This window comes from Stenella coeruleoalba (genome assembly GCF_951394435.1).
Source record: "Stenella coeruleoalba genome assembly, contig: scaffold_84, whole genome shotgun sequence".
Classification (NCBI taxonomy): domain Eukaryota; kingdom Metazoa; phylum Chordata; class Mammalia; order Artiodactyla; family Delphinidae; genus Stenella; species Stenella coeruleoalba.
The window spans coordinates 901,459-914,768 of record NW_027646246.1 but is presented as its reverse complement, the minus strand read 5'-3'; the positions used below and the strand labels follow the sequence as shown (position 1 = coordinate 914,768).

Below are 13,310 nucleotides of genomic sequence, written 5' to 3'. Positions count from 1 at the left end.
ATGTCTCCAAAAGAGAATCAAGCGTGTGTACAGGGGCATAAACGCAGCAGTGATAGGATTGGAGAGGTTCGGTGAGCAAATGAAGACCCTTTGAAGTCATATTGCATGGTACCCATTACATGGGTCTCAACTCTCCAGGTTTAAGGTATTCTTCCTTCAGCTAAAACATGCATGTGGAACCCAGAGTATGATCAACCATGTGAACGGGAGACGTGTTCAAATATGTCTCAGTTTTCGTACCCTGGTACTCGGGTGCAACATTCCAGATGCTTTACTAACACTCTCCCCACTTGGAGAGTCAGCGCCTTTAACCTCCTGTTTGGCCCAGTTTGCAATTTCTGCGGAAGATGAACAGGAATAGCGAGAACCAATGAGAGGCTAGCTGGAGGTGTCTGGACGGGCAAATTTAACTCTCATTTCCCACCAGGAAGAGGAAATAACCAAAGGCTCAGTGTGCCGTGCCGGAACCAGATTAGGGCCTGAAGCCATCCTGCGGTGTTGCGGCCAGCTCAAAAGAAAGCGAGTTGAAGAAAGGAGCTCAGGGGCACTGTAATTCACAAACCTGCAGAGTTATAAATGACAGCTATCGTCCAAAAATAGACTGAAGTAAGGCTGCCAAGAGGACTTGAAAGCGGGGCAGAATTGCAGGAAACCGATTTCAGGAGGTAGACTGGAATTGCATTGAAAGCATAGGAAAAGAGGCAGAACGTCCACAATGATGCACTTGGCCAAAAAGGGCGTATGCGTTTTTTCCTGAATATATTCAGGAAAAAACGCATACGCCCTTTTTGGCCAACCAAGCAAGCTTGCAAAGGAAATCTGCACTACAATGAAGTCTCACTTCCCCCCGGTCAAAAGGGCCATCTGAAAAAAGTGTAAAATCCAGAAAGGCAGGACAGGCCATGGAGAACTGGGAGCTTTGTTATGCTGATGGGCGGGATGTAAATTGCCAACAACCACTCGGGAGAAGTGTATGGTGTTTCCTGAAACATCTAAAAAACAAAGCAACAGAACCTAGGGCACTTCCACTTATGGTCCTATAGCTTAGGGAAATTAAAATCAAAAAGACACAGCCACCCCAAAGTTTGGATCGGCTCTGTTTACAAGAACCTCGTTTACAGTACAAGTTCAACATCGCAGAAAGTGAAAAATGGATAAAGAAGTTGTGGTATTTACTTACAAAGCAATATCACTCAGCAACGAAATCTGTGTCATCAGGCCCTTAGCAGCACAATGAGTGGATTCAGGTATGATGATTCTAACTGAAATAAGTCACACAGAAAAAGAAACATCATAAGATATCAGTAATACACGGAATGTAAACTTGGCTACACAGGAACTGAATTACAGAACAGAACAGGGTCTCAAATTTAGAAAACCAACTTATGCTTGCTTAAGGGTAAAGGTGAGTTGCGGTGCTGCATAAAACCAGAGATTGAAATGAGCACAGATAAAGTTCCTTAAGCCAAATATGGAATAGACAAGAGCTACTCCTTGCTCAACGAAATGGACTCAACACCGCATATTAAATGCCTAACAATGTACCTGACTAGTAAGTATCTTAAAACCTATGGATTGCTATGTCTCCGAAAGAGAATCAAGCATGTGTACAGGGGCATAAACGCAGCAGTGATAGGATTGGAGAGGTTCGGTGAGCAAATGAATACCCTTTGAAGTCATATTGCATGGTACCCATTCCACGGGTTTCTCCTACCCAGGTTTAAGGTATTCTTCCTTCAGCTAAAACATGCATGTGGAACCTAGAGTATGATCAACCATGTGATCGGGAGACGTGTTCAAATATGTCTCAGTTTTCGTACCCTGGTACTCGGGTGCAACATTCCAGACGCTTTACTAACACTCTCCCCACTTGGAGAGTCAGTCCCTTTAACCTCCTGTTTGGCCCAGTTTGCAATTTCTGTGGAAGATGAACAGGAATAGCGAGAACCAATGAGAGACTAGCTGGAGGTGTCTGGATGGGCAAATTTAACTCTCATTTCCCACCAGGAAGAGGAATTAACCAAAGGCTCAGCGTGACGTGCCAGAACCAGATTAGGGCCTGAAGACATCCTGCAGTGTTGCGGCCAGGTCACAAGAAAGCGAGTTGAAGAAAGAGCTCAGGGGCACTGTAATTCACAAGCCTGCAGAGTTATAAATGACAGCTATCGTCCAAAAATAGACTGAAATAAGGCTGCCAAGAGGACTTGAAAGCGGGGCAGAATTGCAGGAAACTGATTTCAGGAGGTAGACTGGAATTGCATTGAAAGCATAGGAAAAGAGGCAGAACGTCCACAATGATGCACTTGGCCAAAAAGGGCGTATTCGTCTTTTCCTGAATATATTCAGGAAAAAACGCATACGCACTTTTTGGCCAACCAAGCAAGCTTGCAAAGGAAATCTGCACTACAATGAAGTCTCACTTCCCCCCGGTCAAAAGGGCCATCTGAAAAAAGTGTAAAATCCAGAAAGGCAGGACAGGCCATGGAGAACTGGGAGCCTTGTTATGCTGATGGGCGGGATGTAAATTGCCAACAAACACTCAGGAGAAGTGTATGGTGTTTCCTGAAACATCTAAAAAACAAAGCAACAGAACCTAGGGCACTTCTACTTATGGTCCTATAGCTCAGGGAATTTAAAATCAAAAAGACACAGCCACCCCAAAGTTTCGAACGGCTCTGTTTACAAGAACCTCGTTTACAGTACAAGTTCAACATCGCAGAAAGTGAAAAATGGATAAAAAAGTTGTGGTATTTACTTACAAAGCAATATCACTCAGCAATGAAATCTGTGTCATCAGGCCCTTAGCAGCACAATGAGTGGAATCAGGTATGATGATTCTAACTGAAATAAGTCACACAGAAAAAGAAACATCATAAGATATCAGTAATACACGGAATGTAAACTTGGCTACACAGGAACTGAATTACAGAACAGAACAGGGTCTCAAATTTGAAAACCAACTTATGCTTGCTTAAGGGTAAAGGTGAGTTGGGGTGCTGCATAAAACCAGAGATTGAAATGAGCACAGATAAAGTTCCTTAAGCCAAATATGGAATAGACAAGAGCTACTCCTAGCTCAACGAAATGGACTCAACACCGCATATTTAACGCCTAAGAATGTACCTGACTAGTAAGTATCTTAAAACCTATGGATTGCTATGTCTCCGAAAGAGAATCAAGCATGTGTACAGGGGCATAAACGCAGCAGTGATAGGATTGGAGATGTTCGGTGAGCAAATGAAGACCCTTTGAAATCATATTGCATGGTACCCATTCCACGGGTATCAACTACCCAGGTTTTAGGTATTCTTCCTTCAGCTAAAACATGCATGTGGAACCCAGAGTATGATCAACCATGTGATCGGGAGACGTGTTCAAATATGTCTCAGTTTTCGTACCCTGGTACTCGGATGCAACATTCCAGACGCTTTACTAACACTCTCCCCACTTGGAGAGTCAGCGCCTTTAACCTCCTGTTTGGCCCAGTTTGCAATTTCTGTGGAAGATGAACAGGAATAGCGAGAACCAATGAGAGACTAGCTGGAGGTGTCTGGATGGGCAAATTTAACTCTCATTTCCCACCAGGAAGAGGAATTAACCAAAGGCTCAGCGTGCCGTGCCGGAACCAGATTAGGGCCTGAAGACATCCTGCGGTGTTGCGGCCAGGTCACAAGAAAGCGAGTTGAAGAAAGGAGCTCAGGGGCACTGTAATTCACAAACCTGCACAGTTATAAATGACAGCTATCTTCCAAAAATATACTGAAGTAAGGCTGCCAAGAGGACTTGAAAGCGGGGCAGACTTGCAGGAAACCGATTTCAGGAGGTAGACTGGAATTGCATTGAAAGCATAGGAAAAGAGGCAGAACGTCCACAATGATGCACTTGGCCAAAAAGGGCGTATGCGTTTTTTCCTGAATATATTCAGGAAAAAACGCATACGCCCTTTTTGGCCAACCAAGCAAACTTGCAAAGGAAATCTGCACTACAATGAAGTCTCACTTCCCCCCGGTCAAAAGGGCCATCTGAAAAAAGTGTAAAATCCAGAAAGGCAGGACAGGCCATGGAGAACTGGGAGCCTTGTTATGCTGATGGGCGGGATGTAAATTGCCAACAGACACTCGGGAGAAGTGTATGGTGTTTCCTGAAACATCTAAAAAACAAAGCAACAGAGCCTAGGGCACTTCCACTTATGGTCCTATAGCTTAGGGAAATTAAAATCAAAAAGACACAGCCACCCCAAAGTTTGGGACGCCTCTGTTTACAAGAACCTCGTTTACCGTACAAGTTCAATATCACAGAAAGTGAAGAATGGATAAAGAACTTGTGGTACTTACGTACAATGCAGTATCACTCAGCAATGAAATCTATGTCATCAGTCCCGTAGCAGCATAATGAGTGGATTCAGGTACGATGATTCTAACTGAAATAAGTCACACAGAAAAAGAAACATCATAAGATATCAGTAATACACGGAATGTAAACTTGGCTACACAGGAACTGAATTACAGAACAGAACAGGGTCTCAAATTTAGAAAACCAACTTATGCTTGCTTAAGGGTAAAGGTGAGTTGGGGTGCTGCATAAAACCAGAGATTGAAATGAGCACAGATAAAGTTCCTTAAGCCAAATATGGAATAGACAAGAGCTACTCCTAGCTCAACGAAATGGACTCAACACCGCATATTAAACGCCTAAGAATGTACCTGACTAGTAAGTATCTTAAAACCTATGGATTGCTATGTCTCCGAAAGAGAATCAAGCATGTGTACAGGGGCATAAACGCAGCAGTGATAGGATTGGAGATGTTCGGTGAGCAAATGAAGACCCTTTGAAATCATATTGCATGGTACCCATTCCACGGGTATCAACTACCCAGGTTTTAGGTATTCTTCCTTCAGCTAAAACATGCATGTGGAACCCAGAGTATGATCAACCATGTGATCGGGAGACGTGTTCAAATATGTCTCAGTTTTCGTACCCTGGTACTCGGATGCAACATTCCAGACGCTTTACTAACACTCTCCCGACTTGGAGAGTCAGCGCCTTTAACCTCCTGTTTGGCCCAGTTTGCAATTTCTGTGGAAGATGAACAGGAATAGCGAGAACCAATGAGAGACTAGCTGGAGGTGTCTGGATGGGCAAATTTAACTCTCATTTCCCACCAGGAAGAGGAATTAACCAAAGGCTCAGCGTGCCGTGCCGGAACCAGATTAGGGCCTGAAGACATCCTGGGGTGTTGCGGCCAGGTCACAAGAAAGCGAGTTGAAGAAAGGAGCTCAGGGGCACTGTAATTCACAAACCTGCAGACTTATAAATGACAGCTATCTTCCAAGTAAGTAAGTAAGGCTGCCAAGAGGACTTGAAAGCGGGGCAGAATTGCAGGAAACCGATTTCAGGAGGTAGACTGGAATTGCATTGAAAGCATAGGAAAAGAGGCAGAACGTCCACAATGATGCACTTGGCCAAAAAGGGCGTATGCGTTTTTTCCTGAATATATTCAGGAAAAAACGCATACGCCCTTTTTGGCCAACCAAGCAAACTTGCAAAGGAAATCTGCACTACAATGAAGTCTCACTTCCCCCCGGTCAAAAGGGCCATCTGAAAAAAGTGTAAAATCCAGAAAGGCAGGACAGGCCATGGAGAACTGGGAGCCTTGTTATGCTGATGGGCGGGATGTAAATTGCCAACAGACACTCGGGAGAAGTGTATGGTGTTTCCTGAAACATCTAAAAAACAAAGCAACAGAGCCTAGGGCACTTCCACTTATGGTCCTATAGCTTAGGGAAATTAAAATCAAAAAGACACAGCCACCCCAAAGTTTGGGACGCCTCTGTTTACAAGAACCTCGTTTACCGTACAAGTTCAATATCACAGAAAGTGAAAAATGGATAAAGAACTTGTGGTACTTACGTACAATGCAGTATCACTCAGCAAAGAAATCTATGTCATCAGTCCCGTAGCAGCATAATGAGTGGATTCAGGTACGATGATTCTAACTGAAATAAGTCACACAGAAAAAGAAACATCATAAGATATCAGTAATACACGGAATGTAAACTTGGCTACACAGGAACTGAATTACAGAACAGAACAGGGTCTCAAATTTAGAAAACCAACTTATGCTTGCTTAAGGGGAAAGGTGAGTTGGGGTGCTGCATAAAACCAGAGATTGAAATGAGCACAGATAAAGTTCCTTAAGCCAAATATGGAATAGACAAGAGCTACTCCTTGCTCAACGAAATGGACTCAACACCCCATATTAAACGCCTAAGAATGTACCTGACTAGTAAGTATCTTAAAACCTATGGATTGCTATGTCTCCGAAAGAGAATCAAGCATGTGTATAGGGGCATAAACGCAGCAGTGATAGGATTGGAGAGGTTCGGTGAGCAAATGAAGACCCTTTGAAGTCATATTGCATGGTACCCATTCCACGGGTTTCAAATACCCAGGTTTAAGGTATTCTTCCTTCAGCTAAAAGATACATGTGGAACCCAAGTATGATCAACCATGTGAACGGGAGACGTGTTCAAATATGTCTCAGTTTTCCTCCCCTGGTACTCGGGTGCAACATTCCAGACGCTTTACTAACACTCTCCCCACTTGGAGAGTCAGCGCCTTTAACCTCTTGTTTGGCCCAGTTTGCTATTTCTTGGAAGATGAACAGGAATAGCGAGAACCAATGAGAGACTAGCTGGAGGTGTCTGGACGGGCAAATTTAACTCTCATTTCCCACCAGGAAGAGGAAATAACCAAAGGCTCAGCATGCCGGGCCGGAACCATATTAGGGCCTGAAGCCATCCTGCGGTGTTGCGCCCAGGTCACAAGAAAGCGAGTTGAAGAAAGGAGCTCAGGGGCACTGTAATTCACAAACCTGCAGAGTTATAAATGACAGCTATCGTCCAAAAATAGACTGAAGTAAGGCTGCCAAGACGACTTGAAAGCAGGGCAGAATTGCAGGAAACCGATTGGCACAATGATGCCATCCTGCGGTGTTGCGGCCAGCTCAAAAGAAAGCGAGTTGAAGAAAGGAGCTCAGGGGCACTGTAATTCACAAACCTGCAGAGTTATAAATGACAGCTATCGTCCAAAAATATACTGAAGTAAGGCTGCCAAGAGGACTTGAAAGCGGAGCAGAATTGCAGGAAACCGATTTCAGGAGGTAGACTGGAATTGCATTGAAAGCATAGGAAAAGAGGCAGAACGTCCACAATGATGCACTTGGCCAAAAAGGGCGTATGCGTTTTCTCCTGAATATATTCAGGAAAAAACGCATATGCCCTTTTTGGCCAACCAAGCAAGCTTGCAAAGGAAATCTGCACTACAATGAAGTCTCACTTCCCCCCGGTCAAAAGGGCCATCTGAAAAAAGTGTAAGATCCAGAAAGGCAGGACAGGCCATGGAGAACTGGGAGCCTTGTTATGCTGATGGGCGGGATGTAAATTGCGAACAACCACTCAGGAGAAGTGTATGGTGTTTCCTGAAACATCTAAAAAACAAAGCAACAGAACCTAGGGCACTTCCACTTATGGTCCTATAGCTTAGGGAAATTAAAATCAAAAAGACACAGCCACCCCAAAGTTTGGGACGCCTCTGTTTACAAGAACCTCGTTTACCGTACAGTTCAATATCACAGAAAGTGAAAAATGGATAAAGAAGTTGTGGTACTCATGTACAAAGCAATATCACTCAGCAATGAAATCTATGTCTACAGGCCCGTAGCAGCATAATGAGTAGATTCGGGTACGGTGATTCTAACTGAAATAAGTCACACAGAAAAAGAAACATCATAAGATATCAGTAATACACGGAATGTAAACTTGGCTACACAGGAACTGAATTACAGAACAGAACAGGGTCTCAAAATTAGAAAACCAACTTATGCTTGCTAAGGGGAAAGGTGAGTTGGGGTGCTGCATAAAACCAGAGATTGAAATGAGCACAGATAAAGTTCCTTAAGCCAAATATGGAATAGACAAGAGCTACTCCTTGCTCAACGAAATGGACTCAACACCGCATATTAAACGCCTAATAATGTACCTGACTAGTAAGTATCTTAAAACCTATGGATTGCTATGTCTCCGAAAGAGAATCAAGCATGTGTACAGGGGCATAAACGCAGCAGTGATAGGATTGGAGAGGTTCGTGAGCAAATGAAGACCCTTTGAAGTCATATTGCATGGTACCCATTCCACGGGTTTCAACTACCCAAGTTTAAGGTATTCTTCCTTCAGGTAAAACATGCATGTGGAACCTAGAGTATGATCAACCATGTGATCGGGGGACGTGTTCAAATATGTCTCAGTTTTCGTACCCTGGTACTCGGGTGCAACATTCCAGACGCTTTACTAACACTCTCCCCACTTGGAGAGTCAGTCCCTTTAACCTCCTGTTTGGCCCAGTTTGCAATTTCTGTGGAAGATGAACAGGAATAGCGAGAACCAATGAGAGACTAGCTGGAGGTGTCTGGATGGGCAAATTTAACTCTCATTTCCCACCAGGAAGAGGAATTAACCAAAGGCTCAGCGTGCCGTGCCGGAACCAGATTAGGGCCTGAAGCCATCCTGCGGTGTTGCGGCCAGGTCACAAGAAAGCGAGTTGAAGAAAGGAGCTCAGGGGCACTGTAATTCACAAACCTGCAGAGTTATAAATGACAGCTATCGTCCAAAAATAGACTGAAGTAAGGCTGCCAAGAGGACTTGAAAGCGGGGCAGAATTGCAGGAAACCGATTTCAGGAGGTAGACTGGAATTGCATTGAAAGCATAGGAAAAGAGGCAGAACGTCCACAATGATGCACTTGGCCAAAAAGGGCGTATGCGTTTTTTCCTGAATATATTCAGGAAAAAACGCATACGCCCTTTTTGGCCAACCAAGCAAGCTTGCAAAGGAAATCTGCACTACAATGAAGTCTCACTTCCCCCCGGTCAAAAGGGCCATCTGAAAAAAGTGTAAAATCCAGAAAGGCAGGACAGGCCATGGAGAACTGGGAGCCTTGTTATGCTGATGGGCGGGATGTAAATTGCCAACAACCACTTGGGAGAAGTGTATGGTGTTTCCTGAAACATCTAAAAACAAAGCAACAGAGCCTAGGGCACTTCCGCTTATGGTCCTATAGCTTAGGGAAATTAAAATCAAAAAGACACAGCCACCCCAATGTTTGGGACGCCTCTGTTTACAAGAACATCGTTTACCGTACAAGTTCAATATCACAGAAAGTGAAAAATGGATAAAGAACTTGTGGTACTTACGTACAATGCAGTATCACTCTGCAATGAAATCTATGTCATCAGGCCCGTAGCAGCATAATGAGTGGATTCAGGTACGATGATTCTAACTGAAATAAGTCACACAGAAAAAGAAACATCATAAGATATCACTAATACACGGAATGTAAACTTGGCTACACAGGAACTGAATTACAGAACAGAACAGGGTCTCAAATTTAGAAAACCAACTTATGCTTGCTTAAGGGGAAAGGTGAGTTGGGGTGCTGCATAAAACCAGAGATTGAAATGAGCACAGATAAAGTTCCTTAAGCCAAATATGGAATAGACAAGAGCTACTCCTTGCTCAACGAAATGGACTCAACACCGCATATTAAACGCCTAAGAATGTACCTGACTAGTAAGTATCTTAAAACCTATGGATTGCTATGTCTCCGAAAGAGAATCAAGCATGTGTACAGGGGCATAAACGCAGCAGTGATAGGATTGGAGATGTTCGGTGAGCAAATGAAGACCCTTTGAAGTCATATTGCATGGTACCCATTCCACGGGTATCAACTACCCAGGTTTTAGGTATTCTTCCTTCAGCTAAAACATGCATGTGGAACCCAGAGTATGATCAACCATGTGATCGGGAGATGTGTTCAAATATGTCTCAGTTTTCGTACCCTGGTACTCGGGTGCAACATTCCAGACGCTTTACTAACACTCTCCCCACTTGGAGAGTCAGCGCCTTTAACCTCCTGTTTGGCCCAGTTTGCAATTTCTGTGGAAGATGAACAGGAATAGCGAGAACCAATGAGAGACTAGCTGGAGGTGTCTGGATGGGCAAATGTAACTCTCATTTCACACCAGGAAGAGGAATTAACCAAAGGCTCAGCGTGCCGTGCTGGAACCAGATTAGGGCCTGAAGACATCCTGCGGTGTTGCGGCCAGGTCACAAGAAAGCGAGTTGAAGAAAGGAGCTCAGGGGCACTGTAATTCACAAACCTGCAGAGTTATAAATGACAGCTATCGTCCAAAAATAGACTGAAGTAAGGCTGCCAAGAGGACTTGAAAGCGGGGCAGAATTGCAGGAAACCGATTTCAGGAGGTAGACTGGAATTGCATTGAAAGCATAGGAAAAGAGGCAGAACGTCCACAATGATGCACTTGGCCAAAAAGGGCGTATGCGTTTTTTCCTGAATATATTCAGGAAAAAACGCATACGCACTTTTTGGCCAACCAAGCAAGCTTGCAAAGGAAATCTGCACTACAATGAAGTCTCACTTCCCCCCGGTCAAAAGGGCCATCTGAAAAAAGTGTAAAATCGAGAAAGGCAGGACAGGCCATGGAGAACTGGGAGCCTTGTTATGCTGATGGGCGGGATGTAAATTGCCAACAACCACTTGGGAGAAGTGTATGGTGTTTCCTGAAACATCTAAAAACAAAGCAACAGAGCCTAGGGCACTTCCGCTTATGGTCCTATAGCTTAGGGAAATTAAAATCAAAAAGACACAGCCACCCCAAAGTTTGGGACGCCTCCGTTTACAAGAACCTCGTTTACCGTACAAGTTCAATATCACAGAAAGTGAAAAATGGATAAAGAACTTGTGGTACTTACGTACAATGCAGTATCACTCCGCAATGAAATCTATGTCATCAGGCCCGTAGCAGCATAATGAGTGGATTCAGGTACGATGATTCTAACTGAAATAAGTCACACAGAAAAAGAAACATCATAAGATATCACTAATACACGGAATGTAAACTTGGCTACACAGGAACTGCATTCCAAAACAGAACAGGGTCTCAAATTTAGAAAACCAACTTATGCTTGCTTAAGGGGAAAGGTGAGTTGGGGTGCTGCATAAAACCAGAGATTGAAATGAGCACAGATAAAGTTCCTTAAGCCAAATATGGAATAGACAAGAGCTACTCCTTGCTCAGCGAAATGGACACAAAACCCCATATTAAACGCCTAAGAATGCACCTGACTAGTAAGTATCTTAAAACCTATGGATTGCTATGTCTCCGAAAGAGAATCAAGCATGTGTACAGGGGCATAAACGCAGCAGTGATAGGATTGGAGAGGTTCGTGAGCAAATGAAGACCCTTTGAAGTCATATTGCATGGTACCCATTCCACGGGTTTCAACTCTCCAGTTTTAAGGTATTCTTCCTTCAGCTAAAACATGCATGTGGAACCCAGAGTATGATCAACCATGTGAACGGGAGACGTGTTCAAATATGTCTCAGTTTTCCTCCCTTGGTACTCGGGTGCAACATTCCAGACGCTTTACTAACACTCTCCCGACTTGGAGAGTCAGTCCCTTTAACTTCCTGTTTGGCCCAGTTTGCAATTTCTGCGGAAGATGAACAGGAATAGCGAGAACCAATGAGAGGCTAGCTGGAGGTGTCTGGACGGGCAAATTTAACTCTCATTTCCCACCAGGAAGAGGAATTAACCAAAGGCTCAGCATGCCGGGCCGGAACCAGATTAGGGCCTGAAGCCATCCTGTGGTGTTGCGGCCAGGTCACAAGAAAGCGAGTTGAAGAAAGGAGCTCAGGGGCGCTGTAATTCACAAACCTGCAGAGTTATAAATGACAGCTATCGTCCAAAAATAGACTGAAGTAAGGCTGCCAAGAGGACTTGAAAGCGGGGCAGAATTGCAGGAAACCGATTTCAGGAGGTAGACTGGAATTGCATTGAAAGCATAGGAAAAGAGGCAGAACGTCCACAATGATGCACTTGGCCAAAAAGGGCGTATGCGTTTTTTCCTGAATATATTCAGGAAAAAACGCATACGCCCTTTTTGTCCAACGAAGCAAACTTGCAAAGGAAATCTGCACTACAATGAAGTCTCACCTTCTCCCCGGTCAAAAGGGCCATCTGAAAAAAGTGTAAAATCCAGAAAAGCAGGACAGGCCATGGAGAACAGGGAGCCTTGTTATGCTGATGGGCGGGATGTAAATTGCCAACAGACACTCAGGAGAAGTGTATGGTGTTTCCTGAAACATCTAAAAAACAAAGCAACAGAGCCTAGGGCACTTCCACTTATGGTCCTATAGCTTAGGGAAATTAAAATCAAAAAGACACAGCCACCCCAAAGTTTGGGACGCCTCCGTTTACAAGAACCTCGTCTACCGTACAAGTTCAATATCACAGAAAGTGAAAAATGGATAAAGAACTTGTGGTACTTACGTACAATGCAGTATCACTCAGCAATGAAATCTATGTCATCAGGCCCGTAGCAGCATAATAAGTGGATTCAGGTACGATGATTCTAACTGAAATAAGTCACACAGAAAAAGAAACATCATAAGATATCACTAATACACGGAATGTAAACTTGGCTACACAGGAACTGCATTCCAAAACAGAACAGGGTCTCAAATTTAGAAAACCAACTTATGCTTGCTTAAGGGGAAAGGTGAGTTGGGGTGCTGCATAAAACCAGAGATTGAAATGAGCACAGATAAAGTTCCTTAAGCCAAATATGGAATAGACAAGAGCTACTCCTTGCTCAACGAAATGGACTCAAAACCCCATATTAAACGCCTAAGAATGTACCTGACTAGTAAGTATCTTAAAACCTATGGATTGCTAGGTCTCCAAAAGAGAATCAAGCGTGTGTACAGGGGCATAAACGCAGCAGTGATAGGATTGGAGAGGTTCGGTGAGCAAATGAAGACCCTTTGAAGTCATATTGCATGGTACCCATTCCACGGGTTTCAACTCTCCAGTTTTAAGGTATTCTTCCTTCAGCTAAAACATGCATGTGGAACCCAGAGTATGATCAACCATGTGAACGGGAGACGTGTTCAAATATGTCTCAGTTTTCCTCCCCTGGTACTCGGGTGCAACATTCCAGACGCTTTACTAACACTCTCCCGACTTGGAGAGTCAGTCCCTTTAACCTCCTGTTTGGCCCAGTTTGCAATTTCTGCGGAAGATGAACAGGAATAGCGAGAACCAATGAGAGGCTAGCTGGAGGTGTCTGGACGGGCAAATTTAACTCTCATTTCCCACCAGGAAGAGGAATTAACCAAAGGCTCATCATGCCGTGCCAGAACCAGATTAGGGCCTGAAGGCATCCTGCGGTG

At 44.0% G+C, this 13,310-nt stretch overlaps 1 long non-coding RNA gene across 18 annotated transcripts in view; it reads right to left on the bottom strand.

Moving 5' to 3' along the window:
- The window catches only part of LOC307181240, a 1,005,010-nt gene that overhangs the window by 188,334 nt on the left and 803,366 nt on the right, over positions 1 to 13,310 (bottom strand). Inside the window, exon 5 of one of the 18 annotated variants that reach the window (XR_013826202.1) lies at positions 2,780 to 2,841. The exons of the other annotated variants lie outside the window; for them this stretch is intronic. This is a non-coding gene — a long non-coding RNA (uncharacterized lncRNA). Of the gene's footprint in view, positions 1 to 2,779; positions 2,842 to 13,310 lie in introns of those variants that run through there. 18 annotated transcript variants of the gene reach the window in all.